Source organism: Lactuca virosa, chromosome 5 (genome assembly GCF_052849685.1).
Source record: "Lactuca virosa cultivar CGN04683 chromosome 5, Lactuca_virosa_CGN04683_v6, whole genome shotgun sequence".
In the NCBI taxonomy this organism is placed as follows: domain Eukaryota; kingdom Viridiplantae; phylum Streptophyta; class Magnoliopsida; order Asterales; family Asteraceae; genus Lactuca; species Lactuca virosa.
Window position 1 is genome coordinate 333,914,555 of NC_136430.1, and position 20,757 is coordinate 333,935,311.

Below are 20,757 nucleotides of genomic sequence, written 5' to 3' on the forward strand. Positions count from 1 at the left end.
CTTCTTGCTATTATTAGTGTCATATAACAGTGTGTTTCTTACATTTAAAACAACTAGTCCATCAAACCTATGCAAAATGTCCTTACATTATATCATAATCTACAATTCTTATGCAAAATGTCCTTACATTATATCATAATCTACAATTCTTTCTTAAAAGCTTTTTATTCGGGGCCCATTATGTTCGATGCATTTTAATTGTAAAGAACAGAAATATATATATCATAATCATAAACATTAATATTATTATATGATAATTTGTTTCATGTCTAAAAGATCTTTTAATATGAATACAATAAAGACAACAGTAAATTGTAATCAAAACTAGACCGGGCAAAAGTCGATCCAACCCTGACCCGTCAAACCAATCTTTTTTTTTTTTGAACAAACAAACCAATCCAAATTTAATGGGTTGAATTTTAATTTTCAACTAGTTCAATTAAATTAGTCTAACTTGACCAACTAAATTGGTTGGGTTAGAGTTGAAATTTCTAATCTTAGGCTAGCATGCTTATCTAATATAATGCTTATGTAGCATGCTTATCTAATATTATGGGTTGTGTGGAAATCAATACCGAGTCCATATGTTTTAAACATACAAAAAAAATAGTCACCAAAAAGTTTTTAGTCCAGCGGTATTATGTGTTGTCCTTTCTTTTTTGCGGTATTATGTGTTGTCCTTTCTTTTTGAAGCCGAGGCTCAAGTTCTGTGTAAGTTAGAAGTAGATTAGATTTGTCATTCAAAAAAAAAAAAGAATCAACTTGAGGTCAATTTCTTTATCAAATATATTGGGTTGCGTGGAAATCATAGCCGTTTAATTAAACATTTGAATTTTGTTGAAATTATCAATCCATGTAAATAAATAGGTCAACTCGAACTCATCTATTACCGGTCCTTATGAAATTATAGGTTTTTAATATCAGAACAAAGTTGAATTTTTGGAGAATGCAAAACAAAAAAAATGGGATTGTTTTTTGGGTTTTTGGCACTATAACACAATTAAATTTGGCGAATTTACACATTTAGTCACTCAAGTATTTTTTATGCCTAATAGACCATTAAAGTTGAATTTTACCTATTAATTACACCATTATATGACCTAATACAGGAACAATCGGTTACTTGCAGTGATTAAATTTGTAAATTTGCCAAACTTTGTTGTGCTACAGTGCCAAAAACAAAACCACATATGTCAAGCCACATCAGCATGTCACCTGTAAACCGGATACAATATCCCCCAAACCCTTAATTATTTAGTATTTCCTAACGTTAATGACCAATCGAGCACAAAAAATACTTTAGCGACTAAAATGTGTAAATTCGCCAAACTTTGTTGTGCTACAGTACCAAAACCCTTGTTTTTTCAAAGTACAAGTTTTCCTACATTAGATTATTCCAACCTCTCGACTTTCAATCAACATTTTATTAGACTTATTTCGAGTGTTAAGAAGGCCAAATTTGAGCATGAAAAATGCACTTCATTAAACTTGAAATTGATGGAAAAAATGATTACTTCTATATTTACAAAATTGATATCTAGATCATTGGATTGTTAAAGCTAGCTATTAAGTCATTTTAATATATATAACCGCTAAGGCTTATGCATTGTTGTTGATAAGCATAAATAAAACACCATTTTCATTAGGTCAACAAACAATGTGGTATCTCATATGACATACTATTGTATATAATAATAATTGGACAACGAAGTCTATCGATCTAATGCATTATTACATGCATTTTACTTGAATAAATTACCCCACATGGCCTACAATAAAGATTGACAATAAGAACCAACATCAAACTTGCAATCTTAACACTTGAAGGTGCAAATCAGTCATTCCATTCCAGTTGCACACCAAGGAAAAGGTCTTACCTTTCTTACATAAAGATTGGTTCCAAACTACAAGTTTCCAAAATAAATACTTATACCCATTCCATTTCAAAAATATTACTTTATTACATCATATTAAGTTTAACACATAAGTAAATTTCCATGCCCCTGTTGACAGTTCATAGACAGTTTATGGATCATTTTGCCCATTTTGTTATTATTCAAAAAATACATTGCTATTTCTGGGCATGCCCCTCCATTATTATGGCTTGATGATAGTTTATGGACCATTTTACCCCTACTGTTACATGAACAATATAACTAAAGATTTATACTTTTGCATCCCTTTACACCATTATACTATCAAAGCTCTAAAGTCTAATCTACCCTCTAATATGGTCTCACTATCATCTTCTGGAGTGTTGCGATTTTTTTCCAAACACCAATTCAGAAATTAAACCTAAAAGAACATATTAACAGAAATTGAAGAAGAAGAGAATAGAAAGTAATGATGCAAATCGTTTAATTATTGTAATGTTAAACCGGAAGTTCTCTGTCGAATACGAATTAAGGAGTCGCAATCGTCTTTTGCCAAGAGTCGCTAAATTCATTCCAAAGCAGAAAGTGGCGACTGATACACAATTTATAATCGATCAGAATAAAATAAAATTGATTTGGAACATCGAATTCGTAGCGACTAGAATGATTGGAATTACAATTGGAAACGCTTTGAGAATTGAGTTGAGTCGCGACCCAGGTAACTATGCACAGGACCCCAAGAAGAAGACGATGCAGGAGAAGACAAGTAGGATAAGAAGAAATAAGTCGTTCCCTTTCTTTTCTTTGTAGCCCTAAATGTCATGTCATCCCACTTCACCATGTTATTACTCTTAGACCAAGTCAACAAATTTTTAATCCAAGTCATCAATTACCCACAAAAACTGGTTACATTAGGTGGGATTTAAACAAAATGTATATTTCATTGGTGTTTTTTATACAAATACTTTAGTTAGATGATATTTTTTTAACAGGAAAAACTTCAATGGTCTTTTTTGAACGTTTTTAAAACTTTCTTACCCTTATAAGTCATTTTCCCTTTAGTTTACCATGCCAATTGTTTTTCTATTTTCCAAACCCTAGGGATTATAGTTGCTTTGACTTTTCACAACTTTAATTGGTCATATTTTGTTTAAAGTGCTAGAGAATCCACCAATTAAAGAATGGGACTTATATACTTAAATAAATAATAATGAAATTAGTACAAAAGAATTTCTCAAAATCTAAAGAAACCAAACAAACAATTTTTAGTTTTTAAAGTCTTTAAACAGAGACTTGTCTATTTAGGGTATTTTTGATTGAAATAAACTAGCTCATTGTTATTTAACGTTTGATTAGACCATAAAAGTAGTTTATTGTAGATTATAAAGTAGTTTATAAGCTAACTTTTTGATAAGTTAGCTTATAGGCAGGGACGATTCCACCATTTTCTTTTATGGGGGACATTATAAAATAAAGGGGTTTACACATAAATTTTAAAATAATTGGAATATTTATATGTAAAATTTTTGAGCCATTGGAGGCATGTGCCCCCACTCCTAATGCACTACATATAAGCTAAAAGCTATCTTTTGTGAGTGCGCCAAACATGGTTTTAATTTTTTTTAGAACGGCAAACTAATCTGGTTTTAAATTACTATCTATGTCTCCAATAAAACTTAAACTCATAACCTCTCAATTGAGAGAGTCATTCTTTACCACTAGACCAAAAGTCATTTGGTACATGACTTTAAATGTAAGAATTATCAGTTTTGAAGATGTTTCATGGGTTAGCTTGGGTCATTGTTTATTTTTTGATTTTTTGAATAGTTATCTATCTCCGTTTTTATTCTATCAATGGGATTTTTTAATTGTTAAAAAAATAGTTTCTTTGACTTAATAACATAAAAGAGCAAAGTTGACCCATGGTGTACCTCATCAAAGTATATTATAGGTATTTTTAATTCTTATGTGCAACAAACTTTTTAGATCATTTATAATCATTCATTCCAAAGAAAAATCTTCTCCTCTCCAGAGTAACGGTTTCTTCTTGTACCCCTTTTATCGAGAGTTTTTCGATTCATAGTAAATTTTCCCAATTTTTATTTCCACTTTACATCTTGGTGTCAGATAGTGTTTAATATATGCGATTTTTTTTTTTTTTTTTTTAACACGAACAAAAGACCTATGTTGGGAAATTTCCTGCAATTGTAGTTCCCCTATGGACAAGCTCTTTGCTAACCGATTAGTTCTTTATCTCATTTAAAATATTAATGTGTCTATTGTGTACATGATTTACCTCTCATATTTCTGTTGGGATTTAACCCTTTTTGGGTTTTAGATAAAAAAGAAGTTGATATCTTTTTATTGAATCTAGTAGCAATTGATTCAGGTTTTTAACTGTAAGCAATGCAACCGTCTTGTGAATTTGTATAAAAAACAAAACATCAATTTTGTATAAATGAAAAATATCAAATATAATGTTCTTTACATATAATAGTCAGGGGCGGACCCAAGAATTTTCCGAAGAGGGGACAAAAAAATTTTATAACTTTTTAAGGGGGGCAAATTTTTTTGATGAGTAAAAATATATAATTTTGAAGGGTTAAAATATATTTTTTTTAAAAAAAACCTATTTTTTAATGATTTTTTTTTGTTGTGGGGGCAATTGCCCCCACTGCCCACTACTGTAGGACCGCCCCTGATAATAGTTACTAGTTTATAACCTGTGGGAACCACGATTACAAAATTAATTAAAATTTCATAATAAAAACTTAAACTTATTAATCAATTATTTTAAATAAATTATTAATTAAGAGATATTTTTTTAGTTATATTAAATTGTAATCGTTGATTAAAATAAATACATTAATTTAATTTTAATTTTTATTTTAATGTTTTTAATTTAATGTAATTAGAGTGACAAATTTAAAATTTGAATTTATTTTATTATAATAGAAATTCTTTTAGACTAGTGGGTGTGATCAACTAGTTAAGGGGTGTTATCACACCCAAAAAGTGTCACCTCATATGTGATGTCAAAATAGTGTTATAACACAAAATGGAGGAAATGAGCAACTTGTTATAACATCTTTAACTTTCCATGTCATCATTTCTTTTTTTATTTTTTTTTCGTTTTTTTTTTATTTTTTTCAATTTATTTATTTTTGATTGTTTTTTTTTCATTATATTTTTTTAATCACATTGGATTAATAAAAAAAAAAGAAAAAAACCGAAACATGCAATTTAATTAACTCCTAGATTAACCATAACATTAAAAACTTAAATAAAACATTACACACCAAAAAAAAACACAACGTTGAACGCAAAAGAAAAAAAAAAAAAAAAAAAACAATTGTCCTAAAAACTAAAAACCGATCAACTAGTCATCCAAATATTGTCTTTCGATTTTTTCCTTCATCTTCCGGAGCACTAGCGCTTCTCGTGGTCCCATATTTGCTTCGTTGGTCTGAAGAATTGCTAAATCCTTCGCCATTTGATCTTTCTCGGCTTGTTTACAAAGAAACTCCAAGTGTTCACGTTGCACATCAACCTTTTGTTGGGCAATCAAATTGTGTTGGTCGAAATTTGCTTTCATTTCCGCCAACTCTTGTGTCCTTCTATCAATTTTGTCCGCGTGACGTTGAGCACGTTTCGCTTTTTCGCGTTCGACCGGTCGACGTGGGGGGGGGGGGGGGAGATCTCTTCGATGTCGTCGGATATATCATCCGTGTCTACGTTGAGGTCGACGTTCGTTCGTGCGTCGGAAACGTCAAACGAACTAGAATTATGGGACCTCTTTGATTGTGCCTCTCCTGATGTTAGCGTCTTATTCCATTTTGGATCTAGCCTAAAAATCTCCCATAGTTTTTCAAACTCGAAAGCGTTTCCCTTGATATTGTTTCATCGCGGCTTTGTAAACATCAATCATTTGCACCACTTTGCTTTTGCGATTCTAGTCTCATGAAAATCCCATTAAACTTGGTGCACCGGCGACTGATCGGAGTCCATTTGCTGCTAAGCATGTCGATATTCCGATATGGTTGCTTCTTCATAAGCGTGTGGAATTTGTCGAGCACGACTTCCCAAAACCCAACTCTTTGCATATCATTTCCTACGGTTGGATTCTTTGAAGTTCCGCACCACGCCACCGCCAAAGCATACTCCTCCTCCGGTGTCCACCATAGTGGATGTTCTTCTTTCGTATCCGCGACTGCCTTCCCTTTCCGTTTCCCTTTTCCTTTCCCTCTCCCTTTCCGACTGCCTCTTGCTTGTGTTTCAGGAACTATTTCTGGTGGTGGTTGTGTGGTTGTTTGTTGCATGGAAGTGAAAGCACTGAAAAGGTTTTGTTGAAGATTTGAGTTTTGCTGCATGTAAGGGGATGTAGTAAATTGCATTTGGGGTGAGTTTGAGGTAAGCATGTTCATATAACTTCCGTATTGTGCGAAACCCATCGGGATGGATATGTTTGTGTTTGGAGGAGGGGTTTTCGGGTTTTGCTCCATATATGGTTGAAAGGAAAAGTGGTTTTTTTTTAAGTTGAAAATAGAATGAAAATGAGAAAAGATTGTGTGGTTTAAAATTTTATGTTTGTATGTGTATTTATAGGTAAAATAAAAAAAAGTTATTTTTTTTAAACATATTACCGTTCAACAACGGTCAAATATTGGACCGTTTCACGCGTTATGAAAAGTTACGAATGCAACGAAGGGTAACGTCTAGCCTCACAAAAGACGAAAACGAAATGGTTGGGGGGGGGGGGTGTTTTGCCGTTATCACGCCGTTGAGCGTTGTACGCATTAGAAAAACGGTTGTGGGCGTTGCCCACACCGTTCAGTCTTATTAGAACAGGAAGTCATGACGAACGAAGAAATTATTGAAGACACTTGTCCTTTCGTTGTGGAAGGGATTGTTATTATTTTATTTAAAAGTGTCGGTAGATTTAATTATTTGTAAAATGTCGGTAGGATAAATATGATGTAAAATAAAGTGTAGAATATGACATAAAGTAAGTGTCGGTAGGATGTAAAATAAAGTGTAAGACCCTCCATAGTCTAGGGGTCTAAAATGTAAATATAGTTTGTCGTATTGCAATCAATAATTGTAACCGACTCTTTCGCCTATAAATAGGGCATTTGCCCATACGAAATAAAACATGAGTTATTTGTGTGTTTAAGACTTGAGTTAACTCTTAATGTTCTTCTCTGTTGAAATAGATTTCTATTTCTGAATAGCAGAGTCTTTTATCCAAAATCATCCATATAATCAAAACAAGATCATCTCGACGCATCGTTCAGGTATAACGTTCCGACTCATCCTAATTTTTATCAATGTCATCGTATGTAGAAAATTTTCTAACGAAGAATCTAAAGTGATTAATTATGAATTAGCAAAATTATTGATATTAAAAATTATAAATGATAAGTCTTAATAATGATTTGCAAAGTTAAATAATAATAATTTGTCATAATGATTTGCTCCGATACCAAATTTTCTTCATAAGATGACATTAATTAAAATTAGGATGGGTTGGAACGTTATACCTGAACGATGATGATCTTGATGATGATCTTGTTTTGATTATATGGATGGTTTTGAATAGAGGACTCTGCTATTCGAAATAGAAATCTATTTGAACAGAGAAGAACATTAAGAGTTAACTCAAGTTTTAAACACACAAATAACTTCTGCTTTATTTCATATGAGCAAATGCCTTATTTATAGGCTCTAAAGAGTCGGTTACAATTATTATTGCAATCGTACGATTGCAATACGACAAACTATATTTACATTTTAGACCCCTAGAGCCTAGACTATCAAGGGTCTTACACTTTATTTTACATCCTATCGACACTTACTTTATGTCACATTCTACACTTTATTTTACATCACATTTATCCTACCGACATTTTACAAATAATTAAATCTACCGACACTTTTAAATAAAATAATAACAATTATTGAAAACACGTGTCTTTTCGTTGTGGAAGAGATTGTTATTATTTATTTAAAAGTGTCGGTAGATTTAATTATTTTTGAAATGTCGGTAGGATAAATGTGATGTAAAATAAAATGTAGAATGTGACATAAAGTGTGTCGTAAAATAAAGTGTAAGACCCTTGATAGTCTAAGGGTCTAAAATGTAAATATAATTTATAATTGTAACCGGCTCTTTAGAGCCTATAAAGAGGGCATTTGCCCATTTGAAATAAAACAGGAGTTATTTGTTTGTGTGTTTAAGACTTGAGTTACCTCTCTCAATATTGTTTTATGTTAAAATAGTTTTCTATTTCTGAATAGCCCATCCGTAAGAACCAACTAAAAAGTTTTCTACTCAAGAGAACAAACATAACCCATTTTCCATTTCCATTTCCATTTTCATTTCCCTCTATAATAAACCCGTTTTAGGGCTTCCTATGGTTCTCGAAATGCAAGAGAGCAAAATATTTAAATATATGAAATAAAGATGATCCTTTCTATACGCCAATTGCATAATTTTCAGTTTAAAATCTACATTTTCATTGATCCACAAATTGAAGGCGGATCATCCTGTGGTCTCTGAAACTTTAGTTCTCACTTACGAACTAAAAGATGATCCTCTTTCTCTATACCAATTGCAAAAACTACATTTCCAATTTGGATGTAATGCACAAATTTGAGTCGGAATATGCTCTGAATATTAGTTCCAGTTACGAACCCTAACCTTAAGCGATCGCCCAGGCAATCAAAGGCAACCGGAGGCTGCAAAGGTACATACTCGAAGCGTAGTCTATCTCCTCCATCATCTCTACAAAAACTGGCGCCATTAACCACCGCAACAGAAGCAAAATCATCAAAGCGTTGACTTCTTTCTCCACCGAGTTCCCTCCTATTCTGACCGAAAACCACAACTGCGTCCTACTTCCATTGTTATGAATAAAGAACGTTGCTGCCTGAATGAGAAGCACGATCCGGCGATTTCGCCCTACTCGGAAACTCAGATCTAGCCGTCGAAGACTGAATCTCCGTTGGGGGAGATTTGTACGATATTCGCGGTGGACGCGGTTGGGACTATCAGATGCATTGGAGGTTGGGGGGAGGAATCTCCGGCAGACGAAGACGAGAGAACCGAAAGCTAGAGTTCCGGCGGCGACGAGGAGCAAAGAGGAGGAAGATGATACCGAGGGAGTAGGCATTGGAACAGGGAGGTCATGTTAATTTGTATCGGAATTTTTATATTGTACTGCCGTGTTTGTTTTTATAGTAAGGAGTACTAATTACACTCGCATTATGTCCTTGTGTATACATTTTTTTCCAATTTTTTTTTGTTATGTGGATTTGGTTTCTTTGTAAACTAAAAACAACTATATAATACCTTTGATGTATTTATTTTTTTATTTTCTTAAATTGAATAATGTGACAACCCGAAATTTCTAACTTGTAAACTAAAACAACTATAATACCTTTGATGTATTTATTTTTTTATTTTCTTAAATTGAATACTGTGACAACCCGAAATTTATAACTTGTGTAAACATTCAAATTTATCAGTGTTAGACTCATTTTGCTCCCAGTTATCACTGTTTGGGAATCTGTTTTGAGTATCCTAACTCTAGTGAATCAAAGGAATTAGTATTTGGAAGTGTCAGTTTAAGTTCTAAACTACCTAGCAACCGTAAACCTCCTCAAAAAGGAGTTTACGGTTGAGACCTTGAGTTTACGGTCAGAGTAACCGTAAACTCCTCCCTATATATATAATGGTTGATCATTTCAGCCATTCTTTTCACTTTAAACACTTCAAAGGCTTTCTCTCTCTACTCTCTCTCTCTACCTTCATCGAGAATCCTCAAGAACACGATTGTGTTTTGGAACGAAAACACCTTCCTTGCCTTCAAAAACCGTAAGTATCATCTTCCCCTTCATGAATCGAGTTAAAATCCTTCATTTTGGACTTAAGATCGTCACTCTTTTCTTGAACAAAAGAGTTTACGGTCCTATGAATCTTCATAGACCATAAACCCTTATAAAGGGTGTTCTTACAGCCTTTACCCTTCCAAAGGCTAAGCATGGTCCCTAGAATCTGACACCTTTGAATGAAACCCTTGAAAACCATCATTTGTGCAAGATTGATGAGTTTACGGTCTAGTGTATCTCCTTAGACCGTACACCCTTCAATGACCGTATATTTATGGGCCGTAAACCCATGGAACCGTAAACCCATGGACCGTAAACCTTATGATCGTAAGGTCATTAGACCGTGAACTCCATGACCATAAGGTCATTGGACCGTAAACACTAAAACCGTAAACACTAAAACCGTAAACACCAAGACCGTGAACACTTGGACCGTGAACTCCAATGGTCATACCTCTTTGACCGTAAACTCTATAGGGTGGCCATATACACTAGTTATGCAATCATATGTGATTGTATTCCATAAATCTTAGAGTTTCCTAGCCAATAAGGGTGTTACCCTTCTTATTTAGTCGTCTATACACTAAATTCATACACATACATGTCTATATGTGTCTATTAGGATCATTGTGTGCTCAAGGTTACACCTGACACTCTGCACTCCTCTTTCAACCACACGTCAGAACCACTCACTGCACGTGAGTTCATACCCCTACATTTTCCGTGTTTTTAATGTTTTCAGGGGGGAATACAAGCCAAACTCAAAGTATTTTATTAAGTTTTAAACTTATTAATACAACTCAATGATTTCCATGTTTAATAACTTACTCGGATATTTTATCCCTTTTGTAATATGTTGAGCATAAGGGAAATTGTTATTTTGGAAATCTCACTTCATAGCTTTCAGAAAGGTTTTACAAAACATTTTCCATAACAACACTAGTAAACTATAATGGGTATAGTTTGGGATAACCCTCTAGGCAGTTTCTACCAAATCAGATTTCATGGATGAATATATATAAACTATGGCCGATTTAGTTTATGTTATATGTTTTCTCAGAAGTATAAAGTACACTTATTCAAGAATAATTACTGTTTTATACTGTTTCTCGCTAGTAAACTAGATTATACAGAATTGTGAGGCTCTACTTCAATACTGTACCCTTTAGTGTACGGAACTAAATCCTATCATAGTATAACCAGAGTCTCCTGGAGGGAGAGCATGAGATTTGTGAATAGATCTATTCGGGACTGGCAATCCCACACCTGAACTGCTAGCTACAGTTAGGCGGGCATGCCTGGGGTGAACAAATTTCATTTAGCTTAACGCCTGAATAACGTTATAAAGGTCTCTAGGTCATATCAAGTATGGTTATACGACTCGCAAATAAGTATAAACTAACTTTGGTTTACGGACTCTACCCTTCATTTGTTTTATTTTTAGTAATAAAACTACCTTCATATATACACTGATAGTAATCAAGGATTTCTAAACTTACATCTCTACCTCTAGGACAGATAACTTGTTTTTAGGGAAAATATGGGATTTTCCCAGGATAACATTGGCATTTCTAAAACTGATGATTTATCTTCTACTAATAGACACTCTTACAACACTGCTTTTCATAAGAAAATATAGGATTTTCTTGAGGAACACTTTTCAAAAAGGATCAAAGAAACATTTTCCACAAAAAACTAAATGCTTATGAACTCACCAGCTTTATGTTGATATTCTTTCAAAACTGCTTGTATTCTCAGGAAATCAGTAGACAGGTACCTGCTGGATTTTGAGAAGCTGGAGCAATAAGAGTCTTATGTTATTATTTTACATACTTTTGATGTACCTAAAACAAGATTTCAAACTGATGTAAACCTTTTTCATATATGTATTCAATGTTTGGTTGTGTTTACTATGCTTGCTATGATACAATTGTTGTGATACTACACATGACGTCCTCCGCCCCCGAATGTTTCCGCCGTTCCGGTTTGGGGGTGTGACAAATACTTATTTATAATACTCTCTCTCTCTCTCTCTCTCTCTCTCTCTCTCTCTCTCTCCCCTCAAGAAATCCTGAGAGAAACCCTTCATCATCATACTTTCAAAGAACAGATCACACAAAACAGAAACAAACCACCACCACTTTAACCTCTACATACTAGTTTTTCCTTAATCAAATGAAAAAAAAACCCAAGAATGCCTCGTCATAATTAACCAAGGAAGACGACCGGATCCACCATAGTTGTTGCAGATGAAATGGTTGGGAAGGATGGGTGGAAATCAGAAGTATAAAACCGAACTCCATGAACACATTATATCTAAAATTGAAGGTCTAGACTCACACGCTAATCCTATGTTTTCATTCATTTGGTTGTTTTTTGCCCTTGACTCAACACCCCGCTTTGACTCTTTTTCCCCTCCGGTGACTTGTTTTCTCCAACAGATATTGACGTCTTTCTGAGTCTTCTCCTTCCTCAATATTTTAAACAATGAACACAAAATCAAAACCCTTTGTACACATAAATCAACTACATAGAATCAATGTCAAAATTCAATCATGCCCATCAATTTTACAACAGATCAATTCATATAAAGGGGAGCGAAGTTCATCGTTTTTTCATCCAATCTTAAAATCGAGTTCAAAGGAAGGTCAAGGTCGCCATCTTCATACCTATTACCTATTACCTGGTGATCATTAGGAAGCAGGGGACAAAGCATCTTTTAAATATCATGACATGCTCTTTTATCCCAAACAATATAGTACATTTCAAATTCTCTCCTGCAAAGAAATCAAAATGTAACATTTATTGCAGGTATCTGATCTGCTAAAGTTTGAATTGGTTAATGCATAAAATTTCCCAAGTTTATGGCTGGTCACAAGAGAGGAAGCCTCACGACATGACATCGGGCTGAGACGCGTGTCCATCTTCGTGGCTCACGACGTGACACATAGACTGTCACGACGTGAGAACAAATTTTCCCTAATCCCATAATTTGTGCCATATTTAAAGGAAGTGAGGGGCTAGGGTTTGCACACCCTCAACCTCCATCACCTTCTTCCTACCCTAATCGAAGATAGCTTCCCTTGTGGCCTTGAAGAGCTTATTTGGTGAATTTTGATTCCTTGAAGAAGAAGAAGACTCCTTGGGTGCATCCTTTTGGCAAACAAGCTCCTTTCTCATTATCTTGCAGTGCTTTTGGACCTTTGTTAGTCCTAAATCTCTTGCCTTTATTTCTTATGCATGCTAGATCTACAATTTATTCTTTTCTTTTCATGGTTGGGTTGGGTAACATGCATGAGATCCATAAAGTTAGCAACTTTATGAATCATTGAGGCCTTTTCTTTAGTATAAGTTTCAGATCTGAGGTTTGGTGTTGGTTTTAGACTCCAAGCATGAGTCTTGGCCTCATTTTTTCCTTATTGACCTAGTTAGTGTTCAAGTCATGCATTGGACATGTATAACTGAAAAACTATGATTTTTATGGTCCTTAGGGTTGGGGTAAACCCTCCGGAAAGCCTCAAGGAGTAGCTTAAGGGATTAAGAGCTTAATGTTCAAAGCTGTCCAGAACGGATCTTACGATGTGATGAATGACATGTCACGTCGTGAGAGGAGGGTTTTTGCGATGGTTTGTCTTGGTCCAGTCACGACGTGATCTATTGGTGGTCACGACGTGACTGTTGGCTAAAGTTGACCATAGTTGATTTTTTTTTACCATGGTTGACTTTTTGGGTCAAGCTAGGGTTTTAAGGATGTAGGCTGAAAGGGTATGTCTTTATTGTTGTTAGGTGTCTTATTTCTCCTGTCTACCCTGTGTGTGAGAGTTATTGTAATTCTAGAAGCTATTCGCGAGGTGAGTCTTCTCAATATATTACTTATGTAGCAGTGTATGCATGCTGACCAGCTAGGTCTTACTTGTTGAATGATGTGAATTGTGTAAATGTGTTGCTGATATCTCTTGGACAACTGTGAGTCCACGGGATTGTTGATAGTCCCTAGGGTTGCTGATAACCCTTGAAGTGTGCTGTTAATCCATAGGGTGATAACTCATAACTGTTTATTTTGTTGAGCTGTATGTAATATTTTGGGGACCCACTAAGCTCCGTGCTTAGCGTTGTGGATTAAATGTGTTTCAGGCACTTCATGTGATCGTGGAAAGGCGAAGGCTTGACTGTACACTCTGGCTTGCAAATTTTATGTTTTTCCACACTTTGATACTCTGATTTGGGATGATTGTATTTGATTCACCTGAGATTTTTATGACTTGGTTTTATAATATTTGATGTTTTCTCTATTTAAAAATGAAAAATTTTGTGGTAAAAACATGTATGTTACACAAAATCCCAACAAACAAAGGTCCAACAATGGAATCAACAGAAATGGAAGAAGCAACCACAAGAAAAAACGCCATTAGAGGACGAGTGATAACACAAGTCATGAAAAAGGGATTAATATTCCAAAACACAATCCCAATCTTCATAGAACTAAAACATCTCCTCGAGAGAAAAAACAGCCCTCTTTCAGGATCACTAATGGAATGCCTTCGAATCTGATATGTGCATATCTACATATATATTTTACATCATATCTTTAATATTTTTAGCTATATTTATGCTTATTATAGAACAAAAGGTACTTATTATGTTTAATATATGTTATGTAGCGTAAAAGACATTCTCAGAAGCAATATGGAATATGGAAGCAGGAATGAAGAGCATAGGCAAGAAGAAGACACAAGAAGGATGTTGCTGGATAGCTTGACCCCTCATCAGTATTTTGACCATATCTCATGACTCGTAACTCCGATTAAGGCAATTCAAAATGATCTGAAAACTAGAAACAATTTCGGACGACTTTCGTGTTTTGAGAAAAGTCGGATTTCCAACCACCACGACGTGGTGAATGGAATCTCCGCGATTCTTGACGTTGGCTTGGGGAATACGGGATAAACACGAGGACCACGACGTGGTGCCATTACCACGAAGTGGTGGCCAGATTTTTGGCAGGTTACTTTCTGGAGAAGTATTGCGACAAAAACCCTTCTAAGAACCCTTTGGGGTCGATTTTGAAGCTAGGAAGTCGATTGGAGCAAGGATTCGCATCTACACATTCGGTTTGCTTAGTTTAATGATGTTTAGCTTAGTTTACCTTATGTTTATGTGTTCACCAACTGTGATTATGGGTTAAAAACCCTTGCTTTCATTTAGTTAGATGAAACCTAAAACTATGAGTTAGTTTCTGACTTTATGGATTATATGAATTTGGTTTATGCATGTGTTTGATTATCATTACCTAGCATGTTAAAGTTTGTAACTTTGTTGCTTAAATTCAATATTAGTGTAGCTTAGTGACCATTAAATTACATGAACTTGATTACCTAGTGATTTGGTGACCATTAAATTGCTAGAGCTAGGATCGACCAAATTCTAGATAAGTAATACAAGTAACAAATTTAGTTGTGTTGGAGAACATAATTGTGACCAGAATTGTGTTTGCTTAGATAAATCTTACATAACCCATCTATAATGAATAACTAATTTTGTGTTTTGCTTGTGTATGACCATACAAGGTAGTTCATGAATTGGTGAAAATATTAGTAAATTTGAACTTGAATTGCTAATTACATATAACTTGGTAACCAACTTCATTAATCCATAAATAAAAACTAACCATAGGAAAATGTGGATTCGAAACTAAACGAAAGTGTTTTTAATATATTGATTACAATCGTTTTTAGTTGAGTGCTTAAGTTTTTCTGAACTTGAAAAAGCAGATAAAACCCCTACTTTTAGTTGTTTTTCTTAGTTTAGCTTTTAGTAATTATTTTATTAATTAAATCCATTTCCTGTGATCGACACCCAACTTACCCACGCTATACTATAACCTGACTAGGTACACTGCCTATAGGTGCATAGTTAGTATAAGTTTGTTAGGTTATAAATTTAAAAGTTGATAAGTATAATTTGTGCACATCAAGTTTTTGGCGTCGTTGCTAGGGAACGACTTATTTAATTATTAGTTTAATTGCTTTTAGTTATTCGATCCTTTTTGCGGGGTAAAAACCACAAAAAGTTACTTTTGTTTCATTTGTTTATTTTAGTTTTTTTTTTCTCTAAGACGCAACCACGTCGTGGTAATCTTCACCACGTCGTGATCTCGCTTCAGTTAGTTTTTCGTTTATTTGTTTTTTGTTCCTTTTACGCGTGTTTTTCTAGTTTTATCTTAGCAGGAAAAAATGGGGGACTTCATGACCATGTCAATGGAAGAGTACAAACGACATATAAGGAACGACAACAAATGGGGTATTGATCCACCAAAAATCCCAACCACGACAAAGTTTGAACTTCCGGGGCACATTCTTGGCATGCTAAAGGAACTACCTTTTTATGGGAAGGAGCACGAGGACGCTTATGAACAAATAGAAGAGGTGGTGGAGATTTCACATTATTTTAATGCACCAAACGTGAGTAAAGATGTTGTGATGCTTCGACTTTTTCCGGGCACATTGAAGGGTGAAGCAAAAGAATGGTTAAAATCACTTCCCTTTGGAGCAATCACGACATGGACTGATTTTAAGAATGAGTTCATCAACCAGTTTACTCCTCCTTCGAAAGTGGCAAAGCTTAAGAGAAACATCCAGAATTTTCAACAATTAGAGGGGGAGTCATTATACGAAGCTTGGGAACGTTACAAGAGATTGTTACGGCATTGCCCTTAACATGACTTCAATGTACAACAAGAAATCTCGATATTTTATGATGGAGTCAATGTGTGCACTCGTCAACTTCTAGACTCGCAAGGGCCCATGACAAAGAAGAATCTGAAAACAAATAAATCTTTGATTGAAGAATTCGCTAAGCATTCAAGAGAGTATCATAACTCAAATGAGGATTTCACTAGAGGAAAGTCAAGTAAAGATGGAGGTCCAGATACTATCAGTGCAGTAATTGCAAAGCTCGACGCAATGGAAGAAAAGATCACAAAAATGGGTGGATCAATTCATGATAGATGCGGAGCTTGTGGGGGACCCCATTCTACTAAGGATTGTGAGGTGGAGTACAAGAGAGAACGACATGTGAAAGAAATTCAAGAGCTCAAGCATGATCTTTAGCAAATCGAGCAAGTCCAATCAGAGAAAATATATGCTCTCGAGTCAATGTTATTTAGATTCATGGAAGCTAGTGAAAAACGACATGATGCTACAGACGCAATACTTAGAGAACAAAAAGAATCTATTTTAAGTATTTGTACGCAAGTGGTGAAATTAACAAGACTTGTACAAGAAAAGCTACCGGATTCACCTTCACGAAAAATCGAGTCAATCCAAAATGCTCAAGTCATGGCCGGTTATACAAAAGAAGAAGATGAATTGGTGCGTATGGAGGACCTTGAAGAGCAGTCTAATCAGTCACTCAAAATAAAAACGAAAGAAGAAGAAGAATGCCGTGATTCTGACCAGTCACCACGACGTGGAGGCAATAGTGCCACGTCGTGGACGATAAAAAATGATTATGATTTTTTTGTCATTAAGCCATATCGACCACCTCTCCCTTTCCCATCTCGTGCCAATGCAAATTTGGTGAAACAAGAAAACACAAAGTTCCTTAAACATGATGAATTAGAACGCATGAAGGAAAAAGAGTGGGAGGAAAGGGAGGAGCCTTTACCCGAAGAGCAATTGGAAAAAGAAGTGAATTATTCGAAACCTCCAATTTCAACGCCTATGATTTTTGAGGTATTTGCTTTTACAAGACCACCAGATCAAGTCACATAGCCGATTGAAGAAAACGAAGAAGAGAGTGATGAGTCCAATTTTGACAAGAAAAACCCGGAAAGCGACAAAACAAAAGCTAAAGACACGGGAATGAAGAAAGAACCCAAGCGAAAACATAAAGAATATGTCAACACAACAATGCAAGAAAGTTCGAGAAAGGCATTCAATAGAAGGGTTGCTTACAAACGAGCAAGGTTCAAGATGATGGAGAACGGGGAGGTTACACTTCCACCTGACGCAACGTAGAGTGGGAAGGAGTCCGGATCAAGACTTTTAAAAAAGAAGCGCTTCTCGGGAGGCAACCCCAATGTTTTTAGAGTTTGCATTTTCTTTTCTTTTTGATTTAGTTTTAGTTTTATTTTTCGTTTTAATTTTATTTTACCTTAACGAATGATGATGTGTTTCTCTAGTTATTGATCTTATTTTGTAGTGTTGAACAAAAGTGAAGCAGTGAAGGAGCTTAATTTGAAGAAGTCGTGTGATTTTTGAAGATCATAATTGAAGAACAAGTTTTTGAATAAGTGTGGGGTTCCCACATAATGAAGAGAAAAGCATTTTGAAGCATATTTACTGAAAAGAAGAGTGGGAATGGTCTTACACATAACAAAGAGTCGATGCCCACCTGTTTCAATCTTAGAAGATTCTCTGAGAATACACCACGGCGTGGACATCATCAACACGTCGTGGCAAAACTTTTAACCGCGAATGAATCTGACTACAACACGACGTGGCATCCTTAAACCACATCGTGACGACATTATTTTGCTCGACCTTGATGACCATTTGCTTGACACCATGATGTGGTGTTGCTTTCCCACGTCGTGGCAGCGGTTCAACACATTCTTAAAGAATGGTTCTTTGATTTCATTCGATCCGACACATTTTCATTCACAAGAAGAAGGTCCAGAAGTATTGTTTCCAGCAATTATACGAGAAGTCTAAGCTTTCCACACAAGTCTTAGAGTTCGATGTCGCCATTACTACCCAAGGGGAGTCTGTTCCAATTCTTCCTTTTTTAATTTTTGTGATCTTTAATTGTTTTAGTATGCAATGGGGACATTGCATCATTTTAGTGTGGGGTACGGGGTTGAATTTAGGGAAAAAACATTCTGATTAAAAAAATTAAAATAATGACTAGGATTTAAAAAAATTATTACAAAGATTTGAAATAATAATCTAAAATTAAATCTAGTGATAATTAACAAATTAAATGCTAGTATTGTGTGGGATGATCTGATGAGAGCCCAAATGTTTACATGCGCCAATATATGTCATAGTGTATTTGTGGCATCCCATTTCCTAGTGAAAAGTCATGAGATATGAAAGATAATCTGGTAGTTTGTACATGTAATAAGTTTTGCAGCGTTTACCTGAAATCCATCCAAGAGAGCTTATGTAGTCATTGCATTTAGACTAATATCTCTAACCAATAAATGTTGAAGTTAAGCTCTCTTGCTTAAGCATGTAGGAATTGAGCGAAAAAAGTGAGTTATATATATATATATATATATATATATATATATATATATATATATATATATATATATAAGAGAGACAGAGAGAGAGAGAGAGAAATTACAAAAAAGTTGTAAGAATTTTGGAGGTATCAAGTATGAAGATCAAAAGATCAAAAATTCTGAAGAATCAAAAAATTGAAGATACCAAAAATCGAACAAAAAAGTGTTGAATTCGAAGAAATCAAAGAGAAAATATCAAAGAAGAGATGAATTCGAAGAGCTCCATTGTGGTATGAAAGTTGTAATTCTTTCTAGATCATATGTATGCTTGGGAAGCTTAAACAAAAATACATTGAGGTTAAGAAATATTTCTAAGGATGGATTCGGAGGGTTGCAAAAGTGAGTGTTGTATAAACTAAGGGGTGAATTTTCATAAGGATTGTGAGTATTTAGGATTGGGAAGTGTTTAGGAATTATAGACACAAATACATGCATTGCGGTCTTGGGATAATGGCTAGGTTTAAAATGGATTGTTTTATGCGATATTGGTAAGTTAAAAATCAGTTTGCTTGGGGGCAAACAAAGGTTAAGTGTTGGGTATTTTGATATGTGCATATCTACATATATATTTTACATCATATCTTAATATTTTTAGCTATATTTATGTTTATTATAGAACAAAAGGTACTTATTATGTTTAATATATGCTATGTAGTGTAAAAGACATTCTCAGAAGCAATATGGAAGCTGAAAACAGGAATGAAGAGTTTAGGCAAGAAGAAGACACAAGAAGGATGTTGCTGGACAACTTGACCTCTCGTTAGTATTTTCTTATCTCGATGTTACTTTCCAATCATATATCAATTTTTTTTGTTGAACTTGATCTTTGCTACACTAGTCAATTAAGTTTTTCCTTTCGTATCCGAGCACTTATGTTAAGTTGCTTCTATGATCGGAAATGAGCCTACCCATTTAACCTATGTAAAGATGCCTTTCATAACTTCTTAACAAGTTGACGATCATAATTCAACGGGAAACTACACAAGCACTTCTTAGTCTTTCTTGACTATTGAAGGAAGAGAATTTGTGCCCTGGATCTAATGTGACATCCCCATATTCACGGCTAGAAAAGACCGATTTAATTTATGATTTTTAAAATAAAATCAGAGTAATCCTTTGATTAAAAGAGTTGCGGAATTTGTTCCCAAAACAAAATATGATAAAATAAGATTTACCAAAGCATTTCTTAAAGAAATGTATTTTCATTATATAACAAAACTCGGGATGTCATGTTCCGATACAGACCAAAAGCATAAACGACACATTATAAGCCTTACAACAGTTATTTACAGCTACATGCCTATAATCAAAATATTTTGATAAGTCATCCAACTTATGCTCTCGCGCCACTACCTGTAATACAAAGAAAACCGAGTGGGTCAGGCTTGGGAGCCTGGTGAGCATATAGGGATTTCAACCCACAATAAATAATTACATTAATTTCATCAACTAACAATAACCCAGTTACCCATTCCCGTTATCCTCACTTTACGTCCCTAAAACAACTATCACAAGGGACCTAGCCTAAGGATTTTCATTGGGGCGACAACACATGCTTCGGGGGTTCCTCAACAATATATGTCAAACAAGGCAACCATGTGGGGGATGGAGTACAACAATTGAACACCCAAGTTCAATAACACCTACAGGTGGCGAGCCTGCCAACGTTCCACTAGACTATCTAGAAGAGTTCATGGTCGTCAT

General features: G+C 34.8%; 1 non-coding gene across 1 annotated transcript; it reads right to left on the bottom strand.

Moving 5' to 3' along the window:
- Window positions 1-16,381: 16,381 nt before the first annotated feature.
- On the bottom strand, window positions 16,382-16,488 carry LOC145118068 (small nucleolar RNA R71). Its single transcript, XR_013713051.1, has one exon. It is a non-coding gene; the product is annotated as a small nucleolar RNA R71 (small nucleolar RNA).
- Window positions 16,489-20,757: the final 4,269 nt, after the last annotated feature.